This window comes from Chroicocephalus ridibundus, chromosome 9, assembly GCF_963924245.1.
Source record: "Chroicocephalus ridibundus chromosome 9, bChrRid1.1, whole genome shotgun sequence".
Taxonomy (NCBI): Eukaryota; Metazoa; Chordata; class Aves; order Charadriiformes; family Laridae; genus Chroicocephalus; species Chroicocephalus ridibundus.
Genome location: NC_086292.1, coordinates 21,779,048 through 21,789,695, shown reverse-complemented (window position 1 = coordinate 21,789,695; position 10,648 = coordinate 21,779,048). Strand labels below are relative to the sequence as shown.

The window sequence follows — 10,648 nt, the reverse complement described above, 5'->3', positions numbered from 1 at the left end:
AGGATGCAGCACAAGCACGACAACCGTAGTTATCCTCATGCCTAGATCAGACACTCCATATGGTAAATGACTTTCATGCATGAGAGACAAAGAGGGATGCTGTAAACTGAAGGCTCAGCTTGTCTCTGCTCCCAGAACTGGGGGTCAATGGTTTAAACTGGAAAATTAATGGAAAAGGGAAACTATTGGTGAGCTGCTAAAAGAAAGAAAGATCAAGTTGTGTTAAATTAATGTTGCTCCGTCTACACCAAGCTTCTCAAAGAGCAGAGAAGCAGCGGGCATAGCTTTACTTTAACTGACTCTAATGACTTTCCGTAAGAAAATAGGAGAATGTGGTCTGACACCAATTTGAAAGTGAGGTTATAAAAACCAGTTTGGAAAACTCCTCTCAGAGTAATTATTAATCATTCATAGTCAGACTGCAAGGATGTATTGAGTGGGATTTTCTGGTTCTGCTCTGATTTGATGTTATTTGGTATTTTCATTAACAATTTAGATGGCATACGCTGATTAAATTGTAGGGAGCACCAGACTTGAGCCAACTACTGACTGAGTAGAAGACAATTACAATTCAAAGTGAACTTGATAAATTCTAAAGGGTTAGAATGTGATTCAGTAAATCCAGCAATGGGTTTAACAAATGTGTATTTGTACACTTCGGCAGAAGCAACAATCAGCTGAACAAATACAGGATGGGACAGGACAGGGTAACAGTTGTACAGAAATGTTCTCCTGGGGTTAAGGCCAGTCACCAGCTGAATGTGATTCAACAGCATCCTGTTCCTGGAGAAAAAACCCAAATGTTATGGAATGTATGATCAGGAACATAGTCTGTAAGATACATGACGTGGTCCTCCTCCCTCATGTGGTAGTAGCAAACCTTTCTTGGAACATGGTATCCCGCTGTAGGCACCGTGCTTCATGGAAAATGTGGAGCAGCTGGAGATAACCAGAGCAAAGCAATGAGAGGGATGGCAGGATGGAAGATTGGGCTTCTTTCAAGGTGATGGGAGAGACTTGTTTTCAAATCACTAAGAGGTAGCGGCAAAGGAGGAGGAAATAAACACTTTCCCTCACTGCTGCAGGTAGGACAAGAAAAAACGATTACATTGCAGCAGGAGACATTTAGCTTAGACATCAGAATGGGTAGTTGGCCCTGCCAGCAGGGAGAGTTAGGCTCTGGAGTACCTTTCCTGGGCAGGTTGTGGAATTTCTGGAGTTTGGGGTTTTAAAGGAAAATTTAGTGGGCATTTTACAGGGCTGGTGCAAATGTGGGTTGGAGGTGCTGGGGATAAGGCTAGCTGAAGTGCCTCCCAGCTTGTATTTCTCTTACATTTTTTACATTAAGGCCTTCTGCGAGGGAGTGGGAGAACTGTTTGGGAGCAAAATGCTGCGCTGGCAGAGCTACCAAGCTTGACCTCAAGGCTCACAGCCATGCGTTTCCTTTTTCATCTTGTCTTTTAAAATAGCGCTTGTGGTAATAACATCTGTGGGGAGACTTGCCCACGTCTGCGTAGTTAGTATGAACTTTCCGACACCACCCAGCGTAAGGCGCACTCTGCTCTCCATTTCCCATTTTTGGGAGTACTTCAGCGCTCCAACTTCTGGAGTAATGTGTCCCGCACCTTGAGCGTACATTTCTATTGTATAAGAATAAGTGAAGTGAGAGCAGTATTTCATATGAACGTGTGTGTGGCAGTAGAGCACACAACTCCTTGATGCTTCTTAATTGCGTGCGTACGTGCACTGGGATGATCCAGAGTTTGGAGCGACTGATCTCTTACCCAGTTATTGTGGCAGGAATCTTAAACCTTTCTCTGAATTTTTGCCAGAAATGGTTTCTCTGGCACTTTGTTTAAACAGAGTTCTCTGCTTTTATTTTTCCTAAAACAACATTCCAGCTGAGAAGAGAGCAACCAGGGCTGGTGCCGCCCCTGTGCTTTATTCCTCGGATAGACGTGCAGGTTGCTTGGCACACGTGCAATACCCTATTTCACGCTGCTGGCCAAAAAAATCCCATATTCCTGGGTAAGTAAGCTCCATCAAGCTCCTGCCTGCCAGCGGAGGGCTTTATGGAGGCTTGGGGCAGAGGGAGGAAGACACTGGCTCCCTAACCGTACACTAAAAATAGGCTGATGCTGTGCAAACAGCTTTGCTGTGAACTTCCTTCTGGCAGGCAGCCATGCAGCTGCCTTCACGTTTTAAGCCTAGATACCTCTCCAAAACAAGAAGTCACCAAAGTTAAACGCAGTCAGCAACGCTTTTAATCTTATTACTCCCTGCTGTGTTGTATCAGTTTTAGCTTCTTCCAGAGTGCAGGTAGCTTACTGGGATCTTAAGTTCAAATTTTTTATTTTTTTTTTTTTTACTTAAAGCATGGTTAAGACTGGTGCTGGCAGTCCCTGGAGTCTGCAAAGTTCAAAGGAGGGAGGAGGCCTTTAATCTAAAACTGAAATACTCAGGTGACGCATCCAAAAAAGTGCTTTCCTGCAGAGTAAGAACGGCAGTAGCTGGGCTGCAAAAGGTTTTTAAACTCTCCAAATTGCCATTAAATAAACATCCTTAAATCCTGATGTGATGATATGAAATTGGAAAGTCAGTTCCTTAAATGAAACCAGTATAAAAAGAATAAACACAAGACTCTCCGGGCAGTTGGACTGAATGACAGAAGTGATTCATTCAGGCCTTGAAGCCTAGGAGTTATTTGGTTTTGCCATATTTTCCAGTGATTTTTACCTACTTATTAGTGCCAACATTTTGCTCTAAAGTAAATCATGTCCCGTGCTTCCGTACGTTTTGACTATGAAGACTGATGTGGCAATTGAAGTATTAAGCTTCCTTGTTCTTTGTTTCAATGGTTGTTCATTGTTTAGACATAAGAAGATTCACATTCTCCTTTATCATGATTTCTTATTTGTAGCAAGAGTATTTTCCAAGACAGTAATTAAATCTCGGGATCATTTTCATCTATTTCACAGGAATCACTGAAAACGCAGTAATTTTGCATAGCTGTTTTTTCCCTCCTGATATTTTATTGTCAAATACCCAGCTTTTATTTGAATCCTCTGTATCCAATTATCAGATTTGTGCGGCAATTAAACAGAAGATCAGTGTCATTGTACTTTACCTTTTTAAACTCTCATCAATAGCAGGGCCACACTAATCTCTAAATTTGTAATTTAAGATGGGCTTGGCGGGGGTTCAAAGGGACAGGAGCCCTAGTCTGTCCCAATTCCCCTTGGAAAGCCTCGCTGGTGCTGCCGGACAATATTTACACCAGAAGGGAACGGAGTTTTGGAAAACTTTTCCAGACTCAGAGGAAACCAAGCAACCTGAGACTTAGATAAGCCTTGGTGAATTTAAAAACTCTTGATGCTATCGCTGTGTAAAACTTGGATTAGCCCATCAGATATCACAGATTTACAATTTGGGGAGTGGATTTCAGTTAATAGATAAAATTGAGAGCAGAGGTTTGGCAAAAATAATGTTATTTGAAGCAAAATTATCCAATTGTCATCTCTGTTGAGCACTTTATGATATCTTACATTTCTGCAATTACAGGTACAGGTTCTCTGTTCTGCAATTAACTGAACGCATGGTTTGCTAAATAGGGTTAGTGTCTGGAGCCAGAGAGGTTCAAAAAGCATCAAGCTTATTTCTTTTTCCAGGACCTTCGGCTTTCTAGCTGTCTGGAGAGAGGGTTCAGATGAGGTCCTGTCTTCTCCCTTGCCGTGGGGCCTGGCAGTCCTTTTGAGAACAGTTCTCCCCCTTCCCATCCCTGCAGGGTTTTTGAGGACAGATCTCTGAGGGGGCTTTCCACTGGGTCACACAGGATTCTGGGTGGCCAACAGATAGCACCCAGGAATTCTAGCTCCCTGCTGCCTGGTTGTTTCTCTTCAGACCCTATATATTCACTTATTTCCCCTTTTAAATATAAACTGAATTCTAAAAGCACTCTTCCACTGAACTATCTGCCTCTGTCCTCACCAGGCACCTCATCCAGTCCTGCACCCTTAACCCAGATCCAGAGGCAGGGTCTGCTGTTACTCCTAGAACAGCGTTTAATATTTGAGGTTGCGAATGGTGATTTTGCTAGCTCGTACCATACAACACAAAAGGTCTCGCAAAGGGAAAGGGAGTCCTGAAGCGCAGTTCCCTCCCGGCCTGCCACATGCTTTGTCTCTGCTTCCCTTGCAGTCTGCCCAGGGAAGATTTCTGAGATACTTGAACGGCTGCCAGGGTCTGGATGGAGGCAGAGGCCGTGGTATGTGAGCGCTGCCACCTGAACCTAGGCTGACTTGAGACGGTGCCAGCTGGATCTGCTCGGCAAATACAGCCTCTATCAGCAAGTTATCTGATCATGTTGCTGCCTTGTGGTCTCATGCTGGTCTTCCTCATTCTCCCCTGTTGCTGCAACCACCTTCTTTTGCCTCCTCTCCAGTTTCTGTCCACACGTGGCAGCCCGTTGGGCGCATTTGTCCATGCTGTTATCAACAGGTACCAGATTTATTTTTTTATAAACAATCCTTGCGTCTGGCTCGCCTGCATGTAGCTGTACGGACACCTCTTCTGAGACATGCAACACAGCTAGTCTTCTACAGCTTTTTAGAAATGCTTCCTGGGGTTCGCAGACAGGTCCTGTGCTCAGGTGCCTGCTGGGAGCAGATGAGCCTGTTCATTCCTCAGAAAGCAGCCGAGCAAGGGGGGAAACCCCACATCTGTCCCTCACTCCCCCTTCCCCAGTGGGAAGACCGGCTGGTGCCAACCACCTGCATTTGGAGTCCTCCAGCCTTCTCTCAGGCTGCAGCTGAAGGTACGCTACGAGCGAGCGTCCAGCGCAGATACCCTGGGCTGAAGCCCTGCCGCAGGGTGCCTGTGGTTTCTTGCTAGCGTGCTTTCATCTAAATGGTGCCTGAAAAAATGGAGGCCATGTTAACTACGTTTTTGGCTAAAATAAGCCGCTCAACTTCAGTGAGAGCACTTCCCGTGCACAGTCCATCTCCCAGACATCCTTTTATGCCTGTGTAGTCCTAGGAGTTTGCCGCACATGCATGTCGCAGTGTGGACATCTGTCCACTCCTCTGCTCCCAGAGACCACTTAATTTCCAGTAAGCCAGTAAGGTCACTGCCATCAGTCGTGGTAATTTTGGTGGGGTTTGCCCTGAAATGTGTCACCCGGAAGCTTCTGGGTCACCCACGTATCTTGCTGATGCAAGTGCTGCTGAATGAGGGGAGCAGAAGCGTTTTCCTTGTTACTGGCATGGGGAAAACATGCCGCTCACTGATGCTTGCCGCCCAGTGAAGGAAGGGATCTGGTCTTCTTAACTGGCCTTGGCCCTGCTCTTTGTTCTGCTTTGGGGTTGCTGGGGACCTTGGATGACCGCTCCAGCATGAGGGGAGCAATGGGTGCAGCCAAAGGAGACGTGTGGGAGGAGTGAGAGGAGGTCAGCCCAGGCTTTACCGTGTCCTTGGCGCGGGGTTTTCGCTGCCACGTGACCACGTCTCTGATAAACGCTGGTGGTTCCCCTCGTGCAGCGGGAGGGGTGGGTGGTGTAGCAGCTCTGAGGGCAGCTCTGCAGCAAGCACAGGGCTATCGTCTTAAAACAAACTCCTGGGTTTTTACTTTTTGCTGTGTGAAAAGTCAGCAACTCCGTCAGGCCGCATTGTTCAAGTTGAGCTTGAAAAACTGCTGTTTCAAACTAAAAAAAATAAGAAAAATACCTTCCTGGTAGTTACATTGCTCAGGCTTCAACCTTTCTGTCAGGACAGGTTCAAACAAAAACAATGTCCTTTGGGCGGGTCTCTGGATTTCAGCTGTGCCATCCTCCCCATCCCAGCCGCTTCCCACAGCTCTCCCGTGCCCGGGGAGCGAGTTCCCTGGAGAGCGGGAAGAGGAGCCAGCCCAGGGCTCTGAGCTGGGGGGGGAAGGTGGGACCCCCCACGTGCTGGGTCATGGCAATGGGGCTTGAGCTACTCAAAGCCTTGGGTGTCTCCAAGGGCATCGGGCCCCACAGCACGGGGTTGTGCTTCAGGTCTAGCAGCACTGAGCCCACGCCAGCTGCTCTGCTTCGGTGACAGGATATGGCCTTTGCTTGTTTTCTGCCATTTTAAGATAATCCCTGTTTAAATTTCTGCAGGCCCTTAGGCTGGGCGGACCTTGGCAGCATGCTGGCACTCCGTAAATCCTGTTGGGCAGGACTTGGGTGCGCCTTTAGGGATGCGCGGTGCCAAGCGCAAGCCTCTCCACTGTGTTGTGATGGACGCCATCGCCTGTCTGGTCCTGCTGAACCGGGACCACTGGGATAATTCTTAACGGGTGTTGGCAAACGAAAGCCAAAAAATGCCATAAATACCAGCACGGCATTGTCTGCAGCAATCCAGGTTGGCGTCTCCGAGGCTGGTTGACATTTTGTGATAAGCCAACACTGAGTGTTCTGTAGTAATTGTTTAATTCTTGTGTCAGTGACCATTTCTTGCGCTACTGAATAGAGCAAAATGTCTGTAATTCCTCCAACCCCCCTGCCTAGAGTGTGGAAACCTTTTTCCTAAAAAGGTTGGCAGAGGCAAAGATGTATGTGAAAAAGGAAGTCACTTACAGATCCAGAGGAGTGCACCGGGTCAGAGGTTTTGCTTATTTTCATTTTGATAAGTAAATCTTCATTTATTAGCTGAGCAGAGAGAGAAATCTTGGTAAACTCTCATCATCCAGGAAGTCCTGGTCTTAAAACAAGTAAAGAGATAGACACCACTTTCCAAAATCCATGGGACCGTCACCACCGAGAATCGCTTTGATGACTAATTTCTGTAAAAGTCAACAAGATGGAGAACAGGAATGACATTATTTAAAAAGGTATTTTGCAACAAACAACATCTATTCCCTGTTTCTTAGGAGGGGTGTGTCTCTCCAAATGTTGTTTTGGTCCATCTGGCTTCCTCTCCCGTTTGAGACATTAGGCTAGAAAAAGAATTTGGGGCTATTTGAATTACTAGTAACAGTGGAGGGACTTCTCTGTAGTCATGATGAAGACGGGATGCTCACATGCTAAGTTCATATTTTGATGAATGCTTTATATATCATCTAATGAGATATTCCTTTTTGATTTTGCTCTTGATTAAAACCGTCGGTGCTCACATCAGGACCAGTTTAATATGCCTCGAATTCTCTGTTTTTTCCCATTCTGTCTGCAGAGACTGATTTCTGGCCACAAGTGGGTCTTGCTGGTCTCAGTTGATAATCTGCTGAAAAATCATTGTGCTCTTGGCTTTTTTAGGAGGCTTGTCTTGTGGAAAAAAAAAACCAAAAAAACCCAAAACCAAAAACCAGCAGATTTTGCTAATTCCCTGTGAGTCACCCAGCAGCAATGGCAAAGCTGGGAGGAAAAAACAGGGGGGAAGAGGGGAATTGGTGAGTGGGTGGTGACCTGAAGACTTGCCTCAGATGAGTACAGTATTTCAAGTGTTTACAAATGATGAATACTTATCTCCAGGTATCCCGTCACTGGGGGCACGTGGTTACCAAGCAAGGCTTTAAAAGTCTGTTAATAAAGTTACATACAACTGGTGCCCACATGGGCCATGGTTCACCGTGCCTGAGCACTGAGATACGCCTGACTGGCAACAGAGGGTAAAATAATTACAAAATCAGGAATCTACTCAGAGACAAACCATATTTCTTAAATTATTTTGCCTTCTAAAAAGCCGTGTATACCGGAGAAGTCAGAACATTGGCTCTCCCAGCTGCTGCATCATCTAGACAGAAAATGCGCAGCTCCCAGGTACCTCTGAGCCCCCTTCCTTCACCCTGCCCCGCAAACCTCGGTGGCTCCCATACCAGCAAGAACAAAACTGGTCATCTGCTAAATCTGTTGCTGATCTCAGCTAACCGACTTCCTGTAACATCAGCAAATATTTCGGCTTTTGTAAATCTGTTCTTCCCTCCGTAACGGGGTGCCAGCAGGACCAGGAATGCTTTGGATCTAGAAATGCGCTGGTTGGCAGGAGGAACAAAGAGATTGCTCACCCAGAAGGGCAAAACAGAACTAATGCTTTTGTCTGCTCGGGAGAAACCGCACAAAGTCAAGCCAAGAGCTTTTGCGTGCAATCAGAAAGGTGCCGATGGATGCTGCTTTTAATGGCAGACATTGATATCAGTCATGAATAAGACATGTCTTCAGTAACTTAAAATAAAAGCAGATCCTGAAAGGCTTCTGTGGTTGAACTGTCTCTCAACAGATACTGCCCGCTGCCCCATAATGGCAGGCTCTCCCTGAACTTGACAGCTGCTGTTTTCCCCAGCCTGTTGGAAATAGGCCAGCTACAACACGTCCCTGATATTAGCTAGCTGCAGGGCGTATTTCATTCTGCCGCTCCAGGCAATTTGATAAAGGCTCTTTCCTCCCACTCCAGTGTTAACCCGCCCAAACCATAGCTGAACACCTAGCTGCAACAATACCGTGTTTGCTAGGGATCGTGCCTATTTCCTTGGTTAAAATTTGCTTAAATTGGTTGTTTCATACAAAGGAACACTTGCATTGATTTTCATCGTGTTTTCTGAGCCAACAGTAATAATGCTAAATGTATACCGGGAGTTGATTGCTGCAGCTCTTTATGAATAAAGTTATTTTTAAGAATCATTATCCTTTTCTTGACACCAAGTATTTATGCAGCATAAGATAAAACTTGGTCTCCACCCCTTAGAGAAAGAAGGGGGAAGTCTTCAGCTGATAACATAATTGTTGAATATAAGAAACCATGAATTTTCATTTGTACTGGTGTATTTTCCTTAACTCCAGACTTACAGGAAAAGTTGACACAGGAGTTTTCTTCCCATTTGACACCACTGGAACTATCCAGCCATTTACATGCTTTCTTATTATTTTACCAATATTTAATACCAAGATTTATCAAATACCAGTAAATACCAATATTTATCAAAGTTTTTTGACACAGACAATTAAAGATATGGATAGCTTCTGCAGGCGCAGTTCAGCCTTATCTTACACCAAATGGAAAGTGCATCTTCTGTCCACCCCATCTGTGACGGGGGTGCAGGGGATCCTTTTTCATTTGTGCCTGGAAAGTAGCACCTGTCACTGTCTTTGTCTAAGGAAAAGGCACAGTTATTACCAACTATGGCCTACTTTTAAATCAGTTCCCTGCTCTGACACATCATAGAATCATGGAATGGTTTGGGTTGGAAGGGACCTTAAAGCCCATCCAGTGCCACCCCCTGCCCTGGGCAGGGACACCTCCCACCAGACCAGGTTGCTCCAAGCCCCGTCCAGCCTGGCCTTGAACCCCTCCAGGGATGGGGCAGCCACAGCTTCTCTGGGCAACCTGGGCCAGGGGCTCACCGCCCTCACAGCAAAGAATTTCTTCCTCAGATCTCATCTCAATCTCCCCTCTTCCAGTTTGAAAGCGTTCCCCCTCGTCCTATGGCTCCCCTCCCTGATCCAGAGGCCCTCCCCACCTTTCCTGTGTCCCCTTTAGGGACTGGAAGGGGCTCTAAGGTCTCCCCGGAGCCTTCTCTTCTCCAGGCTGAAGCTCGCCAACTCTCTCAGCCTGTCCTCACAGCAGAGGGGCTCCAGCCCTCCCAGCATCTCCGTGGCCTCCTCTGGCCCCGCTCCAACAGCTCCGTGTCCTTCTGCTGTTGGGGACTTTGGAGCAGCATCTGTGCAGGGTTCCACGTACGATGCCAGTGATGGTTGTTTGATAGCTGTGACCACACTAGAGCTGCAAGGGAAAGCAGAGAAGAAAAATCCCCCATTTTATTCAGGCAGTTGTTCACGCAGGGACCCGTCCCCTGCAACTGATCAAATTGGAGCCCTGAAGCATGAGGTCTGGTTATCGCAATGGCCCTGACATGAAGCTGCCAGCATCATTAGCATGCCAAGGTCAAGGCGGGTGACCCTGCCATGCCTGGGCCCCGAGGGCTGGCGGTGCCCCAACAGCCCAGTACCCGCATGTGCTGGTCTGATGGGAATTTAGGTGTATTTTCCCTCAGGTGCCCATACCAGAGGGTTGGATTTCCTACAACTGGGGAGAAAGAAGCTCCACCAAATCCCGTGATTCGCGGGAAGCCCCGAAGTGATGCAGGCAGTCCCTTTTCTTTGCTCCTTCGAGGTGCACAAAGCCACGGTGGAGGAGTGGTGGTGGTGTCCTGGTGATGGAGGAGAGGAGCTGGGCAACACCTGGCAGGAGAGGGGTGTTCTCCATCCCCTCCAAGGACGTGAACATCCGTGGGAAGAGCATCCCCGTCCTGGCTTTCAGGGCGACAGCCATTACGCACCTTTTCCCCCCCGGGGATGGGAGAGGGGTCTGTGAGGGGACAGGGGACATCCGTGCACCGCCCTGGGGGAGGGGGACGTCGACTCTAAAGACCCGGGATGGGATGGGGGAGACACCCGCACCCCTGCTGGGATGGGGACAGCCCTAAGCGAGGGAAGGGCAGGGGGACCGCCCCGGCTGGGAGAGAGGACCCGTACCTGCGGGGCAGCGCTGCCGCCGGGGCTGAGGGCGGCTCTCCGAGACTCCAGGGAGGCGGCTGCCGGCGGGGCCGCCCCATCCCCGTCCCCATCCCCGTCCCCATCCCCGTCCCCATCCCGGCTCCGCGCCCGGCCCGCTGCAGGCCTCCGGCCGCCGGAGAGGG

The 10,648-nt window shown here is 48.0% G+C and overlaps 1 long non-coding RNA gene across 1 annotated transcript; it reads right to left on the bottom strand.

Annotated features, from left to right (window-relative positions):
- Positions 1-2,363: 2,363 nt before the first annotated feature.
- LOC134521054 (uncharacterized) lies at positions 2,364-10,635 on the bottom strand. Its single transcript, XR_010072608.1, has 3 exons — positions 10,485-10,635; positions 9,470-9,732; positions 2,364-6,802 (listed from the first exon to the last, which is right to left on the bottom strand). It is a non-coding gene; the product is annotated as an uncharacterized LOC134521054 (long non-coding RNA).
- Positions 10,636-10,648: the final 13 nt, after the last annotated feature.